The following is a 20,749-nucleotide window of genomic DNA, read 5'->3' on the forward strand; positions in this document are numbered from 1 at the left end:
CCTAACTTGTAATGGCTTGAGAGAGGGCCTTCAATGCTAAAGCAGGAGGTTTTATCCCCATTTCCAAAACTCTGTGGAGTCATCTATGAGGTTCCCGTTATGCATCAAAGCAGCCAGTCCCTACTCGAGCTGTCCTAAGCTCTCAACTCCAGTGACGTCCCATAGTAGTGAGGTCCCCAGTCTACATACAAGCTGAGTGGAGAGGCATTTCCTGTTAGGACTCTGGCATTTGCTGCCCTTTGGTCTCATCATATGTGCTCTCGTCCCTATGCCAGGTGAGAGAGAACCAGCAGTCCTCCTGATGGACCTTCCTTAAGTCCATTCGTTATGCCTATCAAGGGCCCTCGTCTTGTCTCCTTTCTCCAGCTCTCCTTCCATGTGAGTGCTCTCACTCTCCTTGCCCCTTCCCTGCAGCTGGTCCCTGTGGAGCTGGCTGCTGACCTGCCCTGTTCCCAGCTAAGCTGCATTACAAGACGCCTTAGAGACATGCCACATTTCCCTGACTATTGCTTTGCCACACAAGTGATTTCTGGCATTGGCCGGGGATATAAGGCGATCGTGAACGGGAGGGGAGGTGGCGGGGAGGACAGGCTCCCTATTAAGAGGTGTCCTGCTCTTTGAAGAGGTTTCCTTTCTGAAGAGGTCCGTTGCATCCACCTCCTCCCCTTCCCATGCACTCTGCTCCTCCAGGCCTGGCCTCCTTTCTGTCCCCGTCTGGCAGCTCTCCACAGCCAAGGGAGGGGCGACTCTTTCATTCACGCTGCCCACCCTCCCTCCACCGCCGCCTCCTGATCTCTCTGCAACTCTCTTCCTCCACCCTCCTCTCCTCTGCCTTTCCATCCCTCCACCCTCCCTCCGAGCTACTGAGTCTCTTCCCCTCCTCAAATCTCTCCTTGAAACTTTCCTGTTCTCTTTGGCGGGTGACCGGCTCCCCCTGCAAAGCTCAGAGGGCCCAATCCTGAAAACCTCAGTTTGCCGTCTTTGCCCAGATGACTTCAAAGGTCTCAAGACGACTGGACCTTTGGACTATTGTACTGGAAGGGATGAGTGTAGGTACCCTTTTATTGTACAGGCAGGTCCCCAAGGGCAGCTCAAGAGAGGAAAAAAAGGCAATTCAGAGCAAACGTGAGACAGCGGCAGGTCTAATTTTTCACTGAACTGAGTTGTTCTCGGAGGCACAAACACTGGGTTCATTCAGGGAGGCGGCAAAGCGCTGGGGGTGTGATGGAAACAATGAATTAGAGAGGATGAGCCTTGATGGGATGAATGAGCCTTTCCTCATTCCCAAAGTTTCTTGTTTCCTTCTGACCCCAGCAGCCAATTGCTTTCTGGGCTGCCGGGGGCAGACACTCTGGCAGACAAGTACAGGTGAGGCTCGCTCACGGTTACCCTGAATGGCACCATTGAAAAGAGCATGCTGTCTGTTTCCTGCAGTTTAGAGTCGCTCATGAGCACTGCATCACCAAGGGGGAAATCAGCAGCTCCCTACCCCACCTTCCTCCTGGGACAAAACCTCCTGGAGGAGGAGGAGGGAAGCCTTCAGCACTGAGACATACCGCACTGTGGCCTTGAAGAATTAGCACAGGTACGTGGATGGGTACGCACCACAGCCCTGGCGATGGATACTTCCATATCTTCAAATCCAAAGGAGGTTAGTGATGACTAACTAGCCTCTGCCTGTCTACTGGTATGGCCTCGTTTCCATGAGCAGCTCACTCATTAATTTATTTTTGCAACTTCCCTTATCCCCATTTTCCTGAGGTCTAGTGACTTGCACTTAACGTGAAGTGCTTTGCAAGAGGAGGACTTAAGTGATTAACACATGCTTGTGCAGGCAGAGATGGGAATTGAAACTAGGCATCATGGGAGAGCCAGTCCAGTGCCTTTAATTACTAACCCACCCATACTCTAGGGATCGGCTGCACTGCCAGATGGCTGCTCGAATCTATTCCCTTGCCATGACTAGGACGGCCCGCACCCGGTTCCAGAGGGACAAGCTCACAACTGGCACCTTCACTGGCTGTATCTGATGGCATATGGACTGAACGGGCCAAAGCGACTGACCCGCTTTTCATCCCAAGCTGTGGGACCCCTCTGCTTCTCAGACACACAGCCGCACAGCTATTCAGCAGTGCACACAACGCAACTGCTCGGCAGCACGAAGATTTCGGTTTCCAGGGCTATGAAACGGGTCCCCTTTCACGAGCACTAAATTTGCTTCAGAGAAATACAAAGACATTGATTTGACTCTCTGCCTCTGGTATCTTAAAATCTATCAGAGGGCTATGCACCCTTACACTAACATAATGGATGAAAGCAGAAGATAAAATGCCATTCCATTATCTATTTATTAAAAGCACCACTTGAACTGCTTTTATTCAGCATACAACTCATACTAAAAAGGCACTCCTTACTGGGTAAATCAGTGAGCGATTGTATTTTAACAGCATTTAGAATGACATTTCCTCAGTTTTAGATGGACTGCCAGACAAAAATCCTCTCCCAAATCTCACTCCTCGTAACAAGGAATGGCAAAGAACTATTTATAGGTCCAGTAGCATAGAGACAAATAAAACAAAATAGTCTTGAAAAAGTTGCAAAGCGTAGATCATTTTAGCCCTGTGCATCAAAATCCTTAGAAACAGGCCCCAATAAATCACCCGGTTAATAAAATAGAAACATTCTCCAGCCACTGTCAGAGGACTTCGAAGGGCTGCAAAATTAATTCCATCACCTCCCCCTGCCAAATCACAAGCTTTTATTCTGTAACAGTCACAGCTCAGAAAATCCTAACTAGTCAAGCTGACAGCACAATTTTCTAAAACCATTTTCAGTAAAAGAAACAAAAAATTGGTTTCCAGTAAAAAAAGTTTGGTTTCCAACAAAGGAAAACTATTTTAGTAAAAAATTGTTTTTATGGAAAATAGGGGGTGGCAGGGGAGAAGATCAGCTTTCATTTCTGATTGGTCACCAGAAAAAAAAATACTGCTGAAAACGTTGCTAAATTTCTGGGAAAGTTTGATTTTCATCGAAAAGCTGTGGAGGGAGGACTGTGAAATTGTTGTGATGAAGGATCTTTGCCCGGCTGCACAAAGGAGTTAGCACAGGTTTAAATCAAACCTATGTCATCAATGTTTGATGGCGTTCGGTATTACACTAGGGACGTTTTACCATTTACCCCAGCAGACACTGGATGGATAGACACAGGAAGAAAGACAAGAGATGTCCCACGCTTACAGATTTTTTGTGTGCATACTTGTGACGATTGCTTTATAGACGAAGGAGAAATGGTTTCAGCTGTGGGGAAAACCATGAGAGGAAGTGGGCCTGGTTGAAGCTCCAATCCCCAGTACATCTGCTAGCACAGCTGATCTGACACACATACAGATATCGGCATTGAATTGTCACTGTTCAATCATTATCTCACTCCTGAGGCAGTCCAGATACTCCCTAGTCAGGCTGGATTGTAAGCTTCTAGTCCAGCATGTGTGTGCAAAACTGGTCTCGCATCCAAAAATACCGAACAAAAAATACTCTGATCCAAAACACTCCATCTGCCACTGCTTTAGGGAGCTCTGTGCGCTCCGCAGCACCAAAACCCAAGCCTTCAATACATGTGCATACAGCAAAGTCAGACCCAGCCCTAAACCTATGTGGCCTGCTTCTAGTAACAGCGCAGCGCCCTTGTTTATTGCTGCCTGTAGCCCTTTCCCCTGCCTGGCCAGACTGGGGGTCCTGCCAGGGATTTACCCGGTTGGCCCCAGGACATTAGATTTCTTTATTACCAAACTTCCAACCAACCATCTCTTTGTCTACTCGCATCAGGACCACCTGAAGGGGGAACAGACCAAAATGCTGCCCACAAACCCTGTTACAGACTCGAGACCAGCTGCAATGATTACAGGGCTTGCAATCACTTCGAACCAGCAGCATGACAGATCTACCTTGAAGACTGCTGTTTCCTTTCCTATGTTAAATCCTGAGTGATTGGGAAAGCCATCCATTTTGCTCAATCTGGCACTATGAACTTTACAGAGCCAGGTGTGCCTGTCACCATGCATAAGCTTTGGTTTTGTTGCACCGTCTTTCCAGGAGGCTCATCCGGAGCTGACTGATATCAATAGAAAGGTTGATATTCAATAGGGTGGGCTTTGGATCCTGCTCTGAGATACAAAACCCCAAAGGGCAAGGCCCAGAGCTGGATAATAGGAGCTACAGGTCACTCAGGCAGCACAGCTTACCCCAAATGCGGGTGGAGTGACTGTACTTCTGCAAGGATGGGCCTTAGTGATCTAGTCCAAATGTCTTTTTAAAGAAGGACATCACCTGCTGCATCAGATAGGTTCAAAAGTGGCTAGTTCTCAGACCCACAGACATCCCCTCCATTCTCCTTCCTTGCAGGACATCGTAGCTAGAGCTAAGGAAACCAAGAACAAAGGACATGCCTGTATCACTATTTTACTGCAACAGAAGGCACTGGGCTGGGACACTGTACTGCTCTACCCAAGCTACCTCCTGAACCCAAAGTAATGTAGCCACCTTACTGCACCTTAGGGGATGAATTAGCTCTAAGCACAACATGCTTCAGCGCAGAGTGGCCTGACACAGTAAGTCAGCAGTACTGACATGCCCTAGGAAGCTAGCAAATGTCTCAGTGTTAGAGCCAGCAAAAGTTCCTCATCTGACCATTCAGTACAAGTCAAAAAGTGGGTCTACAGTGTTGAGGACGGACCTTGTGGCTTGGTCTAGAACGCTGCACACCTGTTTCCCCAATTTACTATCTGCTACCATGGAGTTTTACTAGGCAGGATTTTCTTTCCATCAATAATGGACTGCTATCCAGCACTGAAACACTTCAGCGATGGGTGCACATCACTGCATTATACAGAAGGGAACTGAATACATTTGCTTCACAAGCAGTGGGAGGCTAAGAAAAACAGAGTCAGTTGATGGAGATCGCCCTGATCTTCTGTTTCTTTGAGTGTGATTATATTATTATTATCCAAGAATCCTATCCTTGGACTAGGATCTGAGGGTGGGAGGCACTGTATGAACACAGAAGAAAGAAATGATGCCCTACCTCAAAGTACTTACAAATGTGAGCATGAGACAAATGGCAGCAGATAGCTACAGAAAAGTGCCAATATGCAAGCAGACAGTACTGATCAGGGTCTGCTTGGCACTGGCTTTGCCACACCTGCAGCCTGCCTCTACTCAATATTTCCAGAGGCATCCGAGCAAAGGGGAGCTCCTGCCCTTGCCAACAGTGATGTCCACTGAGAGCCGGTACCATTTCAGTGGAGGCACAGGCTTAAATAAGGGTGCATTTTGGGGACAAGGGTATAGGTTGTAGCCGTGTTGGTCTAAGGACATGGGTAGACAAGTTTCTTTAGGAAATCTGATATCTTTTATTAGACCAACTCAAACAGTTGGAAAAATTCTTCTTTGCAAGCTTTGGGGTACGAATTTCTGGGACAAGGAACTCTAACCAATGCAGCGTATGAACAAAGGGGCTTAAGAGACTCCGTAACCCCAGTCCCAATGTGGGCATCTAACCTCCTTAAAGGAAGGCCCAGCCTCAAAGGATAATAAAAGCCACGGGAGAGAGAGAGCCAGGCCCAACTCTGCTTCCTCCTGTCTTTGCTGGAGTTTCTTGCTTGATTCAAACTTTGCAGGTCAGGATCCTCTTTCCTGCAAACTGCTTTACAGTCTCCTGGGCTGGCATCTTGCATTCCCAGTGTCATAAATGATATCACTTTTCAGCCAGATGCTGCCTCTGGCACTGGGCTCCGAAATGCCAATTAGAAGGAGAAACTTCCCCAAACAATGACAACAAATGTTTCGTAGCTTATTTGTGGCGACAATCGCTCGTCACTCTGGGACCTACTGTGCTGTGCGGCTGCCCTTTAAAAATGCAGCCTCGGCACCGGGTGAGAGGCTGGCGGTGCCAGCTTCACCTCTCAGAGTAGCAGCAGCAGGTAGGAAAGATAAGCAAAGCTGGAACAGAAGCCGCCATAAGATGCAAAAGGGCCTCTGTGAGACTAAGCGTGCCTACTCTCTACTGCCTTTATGCAGTTCTCACCAGAGCAACACACTTGGCATCTATAAAGCACCCACATCACCTCGCCCAGCTGCTGCGGGGCTGGCACAGGCAAAAAAAGCAAACGAATAACAATTAAAAGCCCAATGAAGGCAGGATATAATGACCGAGCACAACATTAAAAGGCCAGGCCTTGTGGTGCCATTAGGCTCTACCTCCTCTCCTACCAGAGATCTTCCTTGTTCATTCTTCCTATTGACCAGTGCCCAAAAGACAGAGTAGGTCCCTGGTCTTTTCCCTTTTTCTTCCTTTACTTCCCAGGCAACTGGATGAGGTTGTTTTGAAGGGGATTTTTTTCAGTGGGCACTTTAGAGATTGTTTGCGTTGGCCACTTTTGCCACTTGCATACAGGGGAGCTTTCCCATTTGCTGTAAATCCTGGTGGGTGGGGTTGGACGGGAACCGGAGTGGGAAAAGCCCCCAGCTGGGTGGCCATCCACCCTCAGAGCCCACCCACCCCTCCAGCAATGGGCAGAAGAAACCCCCACCTGGTGCCAGCTCAACAAGGGGGGGTGTGCTTGGAAACTCCTCCCACACGTTTCCATTACCTCCGCGTTGGTCTCATTGGGAGCGTCTACACGTGCGCTTTATGGTGCATTAGACTTAATTTAATGCACAGTAAAGTGTCACCAGCTACATGTGCACCACAATTAGTGCACAGTAGATTAATTTACTCCAGCGTAGGACAGTCCCATCAGTCGGAGGTACTACCCCATGCCACAGTAAATTATTGTGCTTAAACGCATGTGTCAATGATGACATCAGAATTAGTTTACTCCTGCTCAAATTGAGCCAGAGTATATTCAGTCACATTGAGTGCACGTCTAGATATGCCCATTGACACTGTCAGCTTTTGGAGCAGGGGTGGGTCCTTCACTCTACAGCCGTACAGCGCCTAACACAGCAGCATCCCTGATGCGACACGAGTGCTATAGGTTGGTCAACCACGGAGCGAGGCCGCCAGGCTGAGCTGCAGGACCGGCAGCTGCTGTTTCCTTGTGAGTTTTCATGCTCTATTTTTGCGACATGTGATAAGTTCATAACTTTGCGAGACCACGCAGCCAGCTCTTGCTCTTGCGCTGTTCTCCCCTGAGCTCTCAGCCACAGCATCACCGCTAGTCGTCTGCCAGAAAAGTCCCAGAGACACAAAAGCCCCAGCACTAGTATTTGAACGGAGGGATGGGGAGGCAGAGGAAAGCAGGGGGTGGGTGTTATTCACATTCAGGAAAGGCCTAATTCCCAGAGATTTTAATCACTCTGGGGGCTGGTGTGAGGTTCCACTGATTTCCTCCCTCGCCAACTGTCATCCCCCACCTGCACCATCTCCCCCATCCATGGGCTTGACCCAAGTGACCCATTAACATTCCCTTCGTCTTGTAAATATTGCCTGAGCAGTTCTGCCTGCCTCCTGGCCTCAATTAATTGTGGCCTGGGGGAGAAGGAGATAAGTGAGCACTAAAATTTAACTACGTCTCCACAGATGGTAAAAATAAAGTTTGATGTGACAAGTGAGGGCAGCGGGGAACGGAGCTGGCTTGGAGGAGGCACTCGTTCTGCGAGGCAGGGCTGGGGAGGGCTGGGGTTGGAAATGCCTTTAGATTTTTGTGCCTGGCCCAGGTCAGGAGGGTTTGCACCCATCGTGTGCAGCCCTGTTTGTCGAGGGTAATGTAATAATTCTCACTCAATTACGCCTGCTCCTTTTGCTCTTCTCCTCTTCCCCAGGCACTTTCCATGAGACAGAAAGATTTTTTTTTAAAAGGCCAAAAGGTGCTTCCCTGACAATCCCAGAGAGACGGCACCTGGGCTGCATTTCACCTCTGTCCTGAAGATGGGAAACGTCAGTTCAATCTCTGTGGTCTCTTTAGTCTGTGCCTTTTGTCTTCTGGGATTCCCAAGAAAGCTGAGAAGTGCAGGCTGTCTCGATGTGTCCATTGGGAATGAAAACCAAGCCCACCAGCTTATTCAGAGACACCACCAGAGCCCTTCCGATCTCGCCCAACAGACAGCCTTAGTCTAATCAGCTTCCAAACCCCATCACCCGGTCCCTGCGACTTCCAGTTCACATAGCTCTCTTTCTGATCATGTCAAGGTCCTTCTTTGGAGGTACAGGGGAGCCCAGAGAGGTGATGAGTTTGCTCCTCCCATGGTCCCTGTGAGAACTGGAGGAAATTCAGCATCTCATGGGATACTGCTCTTGGGGAACAACCACTCAGGAGGTGAGGCTACTAAGGGCTCCACAATCCTTGCTTCCTTCAGGCCCAGTGATAAAGCCCCCAGGAACTTCAAGGCTCTGGACCTTGGTGCTCACCCCATCTCCCACTGACTTCAGCAAGAGAGGGATGGAGCCCCTAAGTCTCTGAACACAACCCCCATGCACCACTCAAGTCCTCTGGGGCATATGGACCATTATGTGGCCTGGAGCCCCACCTGGAGAGGACGATGCCATTCATTTTGTGGGAAATGGCAGGTGCAATATATTTTCGCTCGTAACTCAAGTGATTCCAGGAATGAGTTATGGTTTAAAAAGACATGTTCAGTGTGACTGTACCACCCGAGATGTAATTGGCACCTGCAGTATTGTTCAAGAGTCCCTTCTCCTGCTGCAAAGAGCAACAGGTTATCAATGCTGCGGCCTGGACTGTGCCCAAGAGAAACAATGGAGCATCTACTGGAACAAAAGCAAAGGCCGTGCTTGTAGGGCTCCTTCTAAGACATCTCCAGATCCAAATGCCTGAGCCCCTCATGCTAATATATGCCTCAGCACCCCCAGAATCCTATTACAGCACATTGCAAGTGCTGCTTTCAATATTAAGGAACAAAAGGAGCGCAGGGGAACTTTCCAGGCTCCCACGCGTTGTTTGAGACATGCTGCTTCCAGCGCACACTTCATTTCATCTTTTCATAAGTAACTCTTACCAGGAAACATTACAAAAAAGGGGGCATTTCAAGGGAGAAAAGTTGGCCTCCAAATGCTGGGTTTTTTAAATCCTTTGTCAAGGACTCTTTTGGGAAGCGCTTCCGATGGAGGAAATACAGTGCAATATGCACTTCTAAATTAGTTTCCTGGCACTCAGGATGCTTATTATTCACCCCATCAAAATATTAGGTAATACCTTTCACCCCTTTCAAAGGCTGTATGAGGGGTCTTTGATGCATTGTGCTACTTGAAAGTTCTCTTCCTAAAGAAGAGTCTCTTTTAAGTCCCCTCTTTTATCAAGCACATTCTGTTCTCTTCTCCATAATGCACACAATGACATAAGAATCTTGACCCGCTTCACGTCTGAGGGACTGACATCTCCCGCGCATCGGATACAGCAGCCATTTCTAGCAAGGCGGTTTAAACACTTGTGCCTCTATTAAGTCAGGTGTCACCCTGGGGCCTGCCATCCAACAGAAAGCGGCAGAAATTGGCTTCGGAGACGAATGACCAAGAACTGACCCTTCCGTATTAGCTGGTCCTTTTGCTTCACCTTGTGCTTGTTGGAGCGTGGGATGATCCACAGCAGGAGGCCCGGGGCAGTGGAAACCAGATTCATTTTCTGTTTTTAAAGACATTTTTGCATAGTCCCCATTCTGCAGCTGCATACTGAGCACAAGATTTACCTCTGCAGCCCCGTAACGGCATTATAATTGAAGCTCGCTGGAGCAAGGTCAGATCTTCAGTCTCAAGCGAGGCAGTGTTAGAGGAAGGATGGTCTTATGGACATGGCTAAAAAGATATGAGTTCCAGTCCCATCTCTGTTACAGGTTTTCTCTACAACCTTGGACAAACCACTTGACTGCTCTGTGCCTCAGTTTCCCCAAGGGTAAAATGGGGATAATGCTACTTAATTTTTGTCTCACTTAGCTACATAGCAACCTCACTGGGGTAGAGCCTGTCTCTTACCGTGTGATGTGCAGTACCAGTTTGATGGCACTTTGGTACTACCATAAGACAAACAAGCTGTTGAATACAAAACTCAGTGGTGTCCTTCTGGTGACTGTACCTGCATGCTTCCATAAAGATATTAAGCCGGTACCTTAAGACATGTCTTCGCTTAAAACAATTCCACATGCCTGTCAGAAATCTCCTGGCAGACTGGATCTAGAAGAAAAAAAGTTAACCAGAAGCTTGAAGCACAAGTCCAAGTACAGGACGGGAGAAACTCAGCTAAGGGCTAGCCCCAATAAGTTGTGAGGGGCTGCTAGAGAGATTTCACCTCCCAGTGACTCCAATTCCCAGGGCCTATGTGGAAAATGTCTTCAAGTACAGTCTAACGTACTTATAGTGGGCTCATTTGACAATTGGAAAATTACCCAGCTTAACTATCCGGGTTACTACTTAATTACCCAGCTTATTACTTAATTATCCAGGTTAACTATGTGGTTAGCCTCTCTAGCCTGTCTCACCCTCTGCCAGTGCGGGGCTATTAGCAGCCCCGAACCTGACGGGGTCCCCCTCATTTCAAAGCTACTGCTGTTAGGGGCAAAGTGCTCTGAGTAACCAGGTAGTAAGCTTTACTGAGATGCCAACAGCTAAGCAGAGGCTGAGCCACAGGTGACACGTAAGTGTTGACGCTGCGGGTGGGGGGCACAACTCTGTGCAACCACCACTGCCCATGCCCCAGCCCCTGCTGCTGCCAAGCTGGGCTGCAGCCCTGGACCCTGTTGCCAGTGCAGAAATCATGCCAACATCAATGCCCCCACTGCTACCGGGGCCTGGGTCTGGCTGAGCTATAGCCCCACACCCCACCATCAGCACAGAAATCTGGGGGGGCCGGCATGTGCCCTCCATGCCCCCCTGCCCCACACATCGCCTATGAGCTGAGCACAGGTTCTGAGCAGTAAGGGAACCAGCTGAACTGTACTGAGGTGCCAACAGCTGAGAGCCCCATGAATTAACACATTGTGTTAAATCAGGTTAAGTAGATCGGGCTGGTATCATTAGCATCATTTAAACGGATGCCCACTTATAGGTGGGCCTCTTTAGTGGTTTGTGGGTATGAGTGGTTCCTACTCTTTTCAGACATGCCTCATTACATTTTGCAGGACCCAACTTGACATCCCCTAGGCCTGTTTAACAGAGATGCTGAATACGGGAAACCTTCCACTGACTGGAGATGCATCTGCAGGACTTCAGCCTCCCCAGAAACTGGACATTAGGCACTGAGCTTCCTTAGATTGATACACAGCTAGGAGCAGACAGTTTGAAAACCTTGGCCAAGGAGTTTGTAGAATCAGACCTACTGTCAGCCAGGCCTGCACTCAAGTTTCCAACCAACAGTTTATTGAAAAGAAAAAAAACATGCCCAGAACTCAAGCCAACCTGTTTCCCTAGTTAGTGAATCCTGTACCCCCACGCCAGTAACCACCTTAAATTCTGCATAAGTGCACACTGTACTGTAAATACAGTAGCCTAAAGGTACCAAAAATAATAAGGGGTTATAATAAAGTCTCAGCTCACACATTATCCATCTGGTTGTGAGGCTTTTCAGAAGCCCTCTTAAATATCCTTATTAAAATGCTGTCGAGACAGCTTGGGATTCTGTCCTACATTTTGTGGTAGGGTTTATGTGATTGGTGCAGTGCTAAAGAACTGGCCTGCTGGAGGCAAGTTGACAGGTCATTATTTTGTGTCCTACAAATTCTATGAGCCGATAAGGAAACTCCTACCAATTTGATGTTTTATCAGTTTGTAGGTTGGGGGAAGAAAAAGAAATTATTTCAATCGAGATAACGATTCTATTTCTTCTCCGCAAATTAGAGTTTTACTTCTCGTGGGGGGTGGGGGGAGGCTCTGCCAGATGGGCCAGATCACACAGAAGTCAGCAGAAAGGTTTTGTCACAGCCCACTGAAACGTCCGGGTAAATTGTAGGGAGACCAAAACTGCTCCTTTGAGAGAGACAGAAAGAGGCAGAAATATAAGCAGGGTTGCAAGAGAACAATCTATTTGCAGACCTGGGGCAAAGCAACATGTGGAAACCCAAGCAACGATCATGAGATGATTAGGAAGTCTGATGGGTAGTTCACTAAATCATTAAGTAGTATCCAAGTCAAATATGCCAAAGAGTGCCAATTATTTAATGCTAAGCATAGTGCAAATGCATGGTTAATAGGCCGGGTTACTTTCAGGATTTTCTGATTTCTGATTGCCTACAAAAGGATGGATTCTCAGCAGATGTAAATTAGCCTGGCCTCACTGTAAAATGCACCTTTCCACCTAGGCTCTAATGTAATCCCTTTGCTCCAGTATCTGAGTGCACTGCAAATTTTAATTCATTTACATCTCCACCACTGTGACACTGGTAGGCACATCATTATCCCTGCCTTATAGACAGGGGCTAGGGCAGTGGTTCTCAACCTTTTTTGTACCAGGATCATTTGTAAGCATCCATGACCAGTCCCGACCCCACGCCTCTCACTCCTGACCCAACACCCTCCAGCCCCACAGTATGTCTAGGAGGCATAGAGAGCCCCGAGCAGCCCTTGCAGGCTAGAACTCTATCAGTTTGCAAGGCAAAAGCCACGGTTTCCCACATTTTTCTCCTTTAAAGGAGAATCCATTCTTAAAGTCTGTAGATCCATTTTTAAAGTTTGTTCAGAAATTAATTTCATATATTCTTGTGACCCACTTTAGGGTTGTGACCCACGGGTTGATAAATGCTGGGCTAAGGCACAGAGATATTAAAATAGCCTCATTTTGAGAGGTCCTGGTCACCTACCAGTCCCCAGTGGAAACACTTTTCCATGTGCACCCTATGGCACATAGATTTCATGAGCACGAATACTGGTGTTGTGAAAGATGTCACCATTACATACAGTTTCCAAGTTTCATGGCACTGACAGACAAGCTGTAACTCATGGTGTTTCACAGGAAGCGCCATGAGTTACAACAATCCCCCAGACCCACTGTTGGGTCCCCAGGGTTGAGGGATCAATCTGCAGTTTGGAGCAGCTGTGAGTGCCCTAGCCCTGCCCTTCCCCCCCCCCCGGCTTCTCTCCCCCATCCCCTGGACCATTTTTAAAATGGGATGGGGGAAAAGGAGCAGAGGGAGCTCAATCTGGGGTTTTCCCAACCTGTATTAGAGGTAGGGTGGATGGATTGGACCCCACTCCGACCTCTGATGCACCCACCCCACCTTCAGCATGGGCTGGGCAAACCCCACACCAAGCTACTTCTGCTCCCTCCCCCCATCCCATTCTGAAGACAGCTCCAGGATCAGCACAGCTTCATCAGCACAGCCCTGCTCCCAGCACACGTGACACAAATTAATGAAGGAGCTTCACTTTGGAGCATCTTCATCCAAACCCTCATGTAAAGAGGGTTCAGATTGTCACATGATTGGGCCCTTTTAAAGTGCTCTGCAGCTGTGCTGTTCTGTAAGGGCACGGCTGTAGAGTGCTTCGGGGGGTCAGTCGCACAACAAAATGTCACTTGTGTCAGCGCCCTTAGAGTGTGAACAAGCAGTGACTCTTGGGAAGACATGCTGCTTATTTTTCAGTTCTACAAGTTTTTTAGGCAACCGTGGGTGTTGTATCTGTTCTTATCAGGTTGGGAGAAAAGGAGCTATGGGAGCAATTTAGGAGTTTGGTTTCTGATTTGGGTTCTGATTAATCAGTACTGAACTCAAGACTTGTTCTCACTGGAACTGGACTGAGAATCCTAGAAGAAGGGACTGCCCCATGTGCTGTTTGACCTTCTCCTTTCAATATTGCTGTAAATGTGGAAATAAAGAAAGTTACAGTTAAAACGTATCTAGACTCCACATCCCTGGGAAGCCGGCCTGCAGAGCCCTGGACATCTTCTGCCATTCAGAAGAGATGCAATGCTGGTATCAGAAGGAGAAACAAATGCATGAGCATGGACAAATGAAACACAGCATCAGTGTAATGGACTTTATGCTCATGGAAAGAGGTAGCAGACAGATGACACAAACCTCTAACCCAGAACAGTTTCACCCAAGCCAGCACAAAATTATTCCTGAGAGAATCAGAGGTAAAATGGAAATTACACTGGCTTAGGTTTCATCTGTTCATATCCATTCTGCAGTAGCTGATGTAAATGTATAACTTGATGCAAATTATACCAGGGGACGTGCACACTTGTCCCATAACCCTTGATCAGTAGCGTTAGGAGAAAAGCTTCATCATCATCATAAGAGACATGGAGTTGGGAAAAACCCACACAAGCTTTGTGGCTGCTCCAACAATCATGAATGGCCCCACACGATGCTGGCATGGGGTGCATAGCAGTGCAGGGATCTGAGTCTGCACTTATTTTAGCATCTTCATTAATGACCCAGAAGAGGGAGTGAACAGCATAGTAATCAAATTCCTGCATCATGATTAAGCTGGGGAGGAACTGAGAGTAATGAGGAGAGATGAAGACTACAAAGGTGTCTAGAGGCTGGTCAAGAACCTGCAGAAGATGACAAAACAGGCCAAATTCAGTGAGGTTTTGAGCATCTGTTGCTTTCACTCAAATCCTGAGGTCCTGCCCCATGAATGGTGCTGGGCTCCTCTGAAACAGGTCCAAAGGGTTCTGTGGATTGCCCCCTTGCAGGGGTGGGGGCAAAGCTGAGCCCAGGCAGTGCAATCCCAGGAAAGCTCAAAGAGGGAGGAAGCCTTGTGGCATTATCTTCCTTCCCAAGGAGGTTTCCAGAGGCGATGCCCTGCTGGGGTCTTGGGAGCTGCTCTGCCTTTATCTGAGCACGGTCCCGTCTTCTTCTCAATGCACTGTGCCTGAAGAAGGTCTGAGGAGACCTGAGGGCCTTGTTCCCTACACACATGTAGCACTGTGACTTTCAGCAGACTGCACTGGGCCCCAAGCAAACCGTCCCTGGTCAAGGGCTTGGAAGCCACCCAGAGACAGCTCTGGGGTGACAAGGAGAGGGATGGGTAAGCATTTTGCTGCTGGCCCATAACACTCACTGCTGTGCACCATCTCAGACCCCTTGGCCCACAGTGGGGGCCAGAGACATGACTACAGCCCTCCACGCTGCCCTCTTTTTCCAGTGCCTTCTTATTTCAGCCCACAGCACCCACCTGCTCCTGGATACCCAGCTCCATGGTCCAAGCAGCTCAGACAGAGGCCTGAGGGGACTTCATAATCCCCACAGCACCTCTGCGCAGGTGAACAGCCCATGGTAGACCAGCGAGACACCACAGGAGTAAGGCACTTCTCACTGTGTAAGGCCCGGCAGTATCAGGCCCCGATGAAAGACCTTCAGATCTGGCCCACTGTCATCAGCTGGGAGTTGCAGGCACCCAATAAGAGCTCAGCACCACTCAGGATTTGGCCACTGGAAAAAACAATGACCACTTCAGCTGTATGGTCCAGACCCAGCCCAGCCCAGCCCAGGGCAATGCAGCTCAGGCCAACTTGTACCAGCTCAGGATCTGGTCCTGTTCTCATTAACACTTGAAGTTGTTTTCTTGTTGAATGACTGCCAGGGAAACCCAGAGCCACGAGCCCTCTGCACAGATGTGTATTGGCAAGTCATGAGGAAATCCCAAAGCATGCACCAAAGGGTTAAAAACATTTAAGCAAATCACAGATCTGTACAGCTGATAAAATATCTGTCTCCTCTCACTAGGTTGAAAAAGTTACAACATGAAAGAAAAGACGTGCATTTGTAAAACATGATTATAGTTTTGATAGATTTATGGAGAGAAACAATATGCAGTGCTGTCCCTTTAAAATGTTACTTTGTTTTAACAGATGAATGATTTCTTATTTTGTTAAGTCTGGCTTTTCTGATTCATCAGTGTCCCAGACCACCAGGCACTGAACACCCTCTCCCCCCAGCATCCATAATGGCTGATAGTACCCAGCATCCTGTAGGTTACCATTATTTAATTATGCTTATAATCAGGCACCACAAGTGTATCCTTGAGGGGGATACACCATCAGGAGAATAACTTCTATCTTCTCAAGCCCCCAACACATAAATGGCATCAACGCAGTAGGAATACATACTCACAATTCCCCTTGCCTTGGTTTCAAATTTCAGGCAGATGTTCCCTTTGTAACCTTGACCATGTCCTGGAAAAAACAAAGAAAGGAGAGGAAAAAAGGATCAGATCCAGAACTGAGATGTACCAGTCTCCTGAGAAGCTCTCACCTGGATCAAGTTTGCTATTCTTATTCTTTGTCACCTTTGCATTGCAAGTAGCTGTGAATCTGGCCCGAAGTAAAGGCCTGATGTGGATGTATAATGGCTAGTCGTTCTTACTGACTCCTGTGGACGTGCTCCACGTGTGCACCAGTACATGGGAGAGTATCTGAGCTAGGCCTGAGGGAGTCACAACCCCAACTGAATCTCCTTGGCTATAAAACTCTGGTGAAACCTCATGCTGTCCAAGCTGAGTGATTTTCCACACCTTATTCTCCTTCACACTCCACAACTGCCCTTCTGGGTCATGAAAGTCCCTAGCAACATCACATCATGGACTTGGAGGTGCTACCAACACCAGGCTCTACGTGGGGCCATTTCCCAGTAATGGAGGATGGGAAAATCCCAGTGAACTCCACATGGGGCATCTTCTACTCCAGCCTGAACCCTCACAGTCTGGTAACAGATCATATGAAACCCAATATGGCAAGTCCCATCACATCCCAGCTGCACTGAAGAGCATGAACCTTGTCCTTCTTGCACGGTGAGCTTCTGAGGGCAGCAGCTTAGCTGTAGATGATGACAGGCCCCCACCACTGGACACTGCCATAATTCAAACCATAATCAACCTCTTCACAATGCGTAACATTTTGCAAATGAAAAGTGGGATGCTGCGTCCTGTTGTGAAATAAGAGAGGGGAATGACTGAAGCAGTTGTATCCACCATGTTCTGCAGACGGCATCACCTCTGTGAAGAGGAGGTTGGGTGGACACCAGCATGACTGAGACACCAAGGACTGTACGAGGGATCTCAGCATAGAAAAAGCAAGAGCTATTGTAAATGGACTGAAAGCTCTCTAACTGGGGCTGTAACCACCCCATATCTTGCACGGACCAGGCAGTCAGAACATAACATCTGTTCACCAATGGGGTTATACTAACCCAAGGCCTATACGCAACCAACCCAGACCTTCAATCTGAATGCAGTGGCTTTTGCCAAATTCACTGCTACCAAACATCATTTAATTGAAGCCTTTCATCTGTGAATGCAATAGCCAGGGTGACGTTTTTAGCCAGGTTGTATAGGTTGGGGGTTATCTTTGTTCATGGTACTGCGTGGAAGTTAAGAGAAAGGGAAAAAAGAAGCAGCGAACGACTCCATACAACTTGCAAACATTGGACTCACACATTGTTGAGAGACAGATTCTGTATTTCAAAACAGGGAACCAAAATGCCTACAGGCCAAAGGGCTTGGGCAATTACATCAGAGCAGGAACGTAAGCAGAGGGCTGGATTATGTAATGGGCTGTGCTGAGAGAGGCTGAACCCTGGTCTGCTCTCATTCAGCAGAAGCAAAGTGGACAGGAGCTGTGCCTGGGCAGAAGGGAGATGAACCACCACAGCACAGGAGTGACTGGTAACTGTAAGCATGTGTTTAAATCCCACTGGCTTCGATGTTCAGAGCGAGGACCACTACAGAGATGCAGCTGATTGATATTGCTATCACCCTGTGGCAGCATGGAAAAGAAGTGGGGTCCCACTCACAAGCTACACCTGCATTCACTTGACTAGAACAATAGTGGGGGCACTCTTGTGACCCCATTTTATGCTCACAGACCTGATCCTTTTCAAACTGAGAAGAAAAGAAGTGTTTCATCAGATCAAGCAAAATGAGCTGTTCTGGGCAACCCAAGCAGAGCAGCGTGGCGGCACCCGGGAAATTGGAATTCATTAGGAACAAGAGATGGGCCGAGGGTTGAGACGGATGGTTTTCAATCAGGGTACCACAAGATCCTTTTAAGGGTGCCACACAATATTAGCTGTTAGGTGTGCAAACACCTAGACATAATGCAAAATGTAGAGATTTTAAATAAGAATCCGGTGTCAAAAACAGTCTGCCCTGTTGTAGTCTTTCTGAGCTCTCTGCAACAGAAGAATTGCTCTATTATTTTCCCATAGTTACAAAAAAAAACCCTGAAAGCTAAAAGGGGTGCCTTGAGTCTAAAAAGGTTGAGAACACTGGTCTAGACCCAGATGAGGAGGTTGAAGGTTTGAGCCCAAATCTGGCTCCATGTTTGCACCTGAACAAGATCTTTCTTTTAGTGACAGAACATCACCTGTAATCAGTGAAGACAAAATGAGACTCAATCTACACCTAAGCAGAATATACCCAAGCTGGAGTGACTCAGGTAGAGGACATTGCCCCTTGTGCTTCATCTTTGAATTGCTTACCTATGACGCAAGGAGATCACATTCAACCCCATTTATCACTGTCAACTCTTACATGAGACGGTGCATACAAAATAGAGAGGACACTGGTTAGAACTGGGGAGGCAGAGCTGGAAAAAGCAGACTGCAGGGCTGAGAGAAGGAACCGACCAGACGGCGCACGTACATCTCCTGGTGGATTGCAGTCACTCAAACAGCTCTTCTGCTTCTTCCACTCACACTTTGAACCAAGCGCCGCAGACCAGGCCTGTGCAAAGTGAATTTTCTCTTCACCTCTATTGGTAGGTAAATGTGCCAGACTTGAATCATAAGGGGCAATGAGCATTTTAACTATTTTATTCAAGTGGTGAGATGATTACAATTTACATGTGCTCGAGTAGGAGAAAGGGAACTGAACCGGTAATCATTTTCATGCTCTATATTTTCCTTTCTCACTCAGCTCCAGCCTTAAATAATTAGTGGATATCTCTTTATGCAGTAAACAATGCCTAGAGTTGCAGGTAGCCTGCACAGTGTACAGTGGCTTACACAACATCCCACCGACCGCAATGCATTCGGTGATCTAACGGGGAAGACCAGAAGGCCAGTAGGCCGGCAGGAGCAAGCCTCCTCTGCCACTAATGACTGTGTCTGCTTCAGACAACATTGAGCTGCTCTGACCTTGTACACTTAAGCCTGACCTCTCTTCTTAGCCCCATCCCCAATTCAGATCATTAGCTGGAAAGGAACTGCTATGCTGAGGACTAATGGCTTATTTTGTTGCTCAACAGCAGAAAACTCTCAGCCAAGGGACAGGGAGCTTAATATAATCCATGGTCAATATGACACAAGGCTCGATGCTGAAGTCCATCAGTGTCAAGCTCACCCTGGGCCTCAGGCCAGATATGGATTGTGAGGCTCCTCACTCCCCAGATCTGGGCTGGAGCCCGTGGTGGCAGGTCTGGCCCAGGACAGATGGCAGCAGCGATTCCAGCGTGGAGCACGTGGTGGCAGCTCTGGTATGGGGCAGAGGCCGCTGCTCCAGCTTGGGGAGGTGGAACCAGCACAAGCAGTGTTTGCAACACCCTCAGGTGGCTTCAGCAGGGTCAGGATGATCCCTTGGTGGCTTCAACTTCTGCTCAAAAGACTTAGCTCTGGAGATACAGTCTGGTAGTGACTCAGTGTTTTGCTACATCAAGTCTGGGCCCCGAGTTTGAAGACAAGACGGACCTCCCTGGGAGACCACATACAAACCCCATTTGGGAAACTTACGGTGCGAAGCAAGGGATTGGCAGGAATGCCAGGTGTTTTCTGTACAGGTGTGAAGGGCTGCCTATAAGTCAGGAGCCTGTCTGGAGGTTTTGTAAACCCCCATGCAAACGGCCTTGCTCTTTATACGAGCGCTTACACAGAGCACGGGCCAGAGGATCAAAGATGCACAGCTAACACGATGCTTTTCCCATAAGCAATAGTTTATGGGAACTGACAACATTTGTTCTGAGCCAGCCCAATAAAATGTTTTGCGGTTGCGTTCCCAAAAGGCGCACGAGATGAAGAGATATAAAGTAAACAGGCTCGGCTGTGGCTTTCGTTTCAGCCACAATGTCCCTTTTAGCTACTTGGTCTGGTTTCTAAGTGAGCCAAACACGCCCTACTGGATATGACAGAAGGTTTCTAATTAACCACTTTGAGTGCATCTTTAACATGCCACATCACATCTCTCGTGAATCTGTTCTTCCTGCCATGGTATTAGGAGAAGGCAAGCCTTTGCTTCTCATTAGCACACTGAACTCTCCTTCGCTTGCTGTGTCATATGTAGCTGGAAGGAGATGCTGCTGCCTGGAGCTTGCCAAGACAATGACTTTCTCTTTGAGCTACATGGTCTGGGATGGTTTTCAGTCATATCTGCAACATGGCTCTGTTATTTGACTATTTTTGGCTTCAGAGCATGATAAGACACAGACCTTAAATGCATCAGTCTAAGAACCAGGTAGCAGAGAAGAGATTTTGTCTTCAGATACTGGAAAGCCTGTGGCCCGGCAGCATGTCGTGCCGGCTGCTAGGCTGCACGGCCCAGCCAAGCGCCAGGAGGAACAGAGCACAGACTCCCTTTCCCCACATATTAAGATTTCAACAAGGGGGTTAAAAGAGGATCCTCTCCTGCGTGGTGCAGCTCAGGAGCTCTGACACACAGATTTGACACGCTCTGTTTTGATGCAGTTAAAGGAGAACTAGTATTTGCACTCAAACTTACGTGGTTTTAGGACAGTATTTTTGTGCGACTTGGATGGCACCATGAAAGAATAGCTTTGACAATGAAAGGATGAGGACTGATTTCCACCCAAAC

At 48.0% G+C, this 20,749-nt stretch overlaps 1 protein-coding gene across 2 annotated transcripts in view; it reads right to left on the bottom strand.

Annotated features, from left to right (window-relative positions):
- Positions 1-20,749, bottom strand: part of ZBTB7C (zinc finger and BTB domain containing 7C) — a 263,506-nt gene that overhangs the window by 108,434 nt on the left and 134,323 nt on the right. For both annotated transcript variants that reach the window (XM_090037757.1, XM_090037758.1), the window contains exon 2: positions 16,063-16,124. The gene's annotated coding sequence lies outside the window, so the exon portion shown is untranslated. The remainder of the gene's footprint in view (positions 1-16,062; positions 16,125-20,749) is intronic.

The sequence above is a fragment of the Crocodylus siamensis genome, chromosome 3, assembly GCF_052110815.1.
Source record: "Crocodylus siamensis isolate JL-2025a chromosome 3, ASM5211081v1, whole genome shotgun sequence".
NCBI lineage: Eukaryota > Metazoa > Chordata > Crocodylia > Crocodylidae > Crocodylus > Crocodylus siamensis.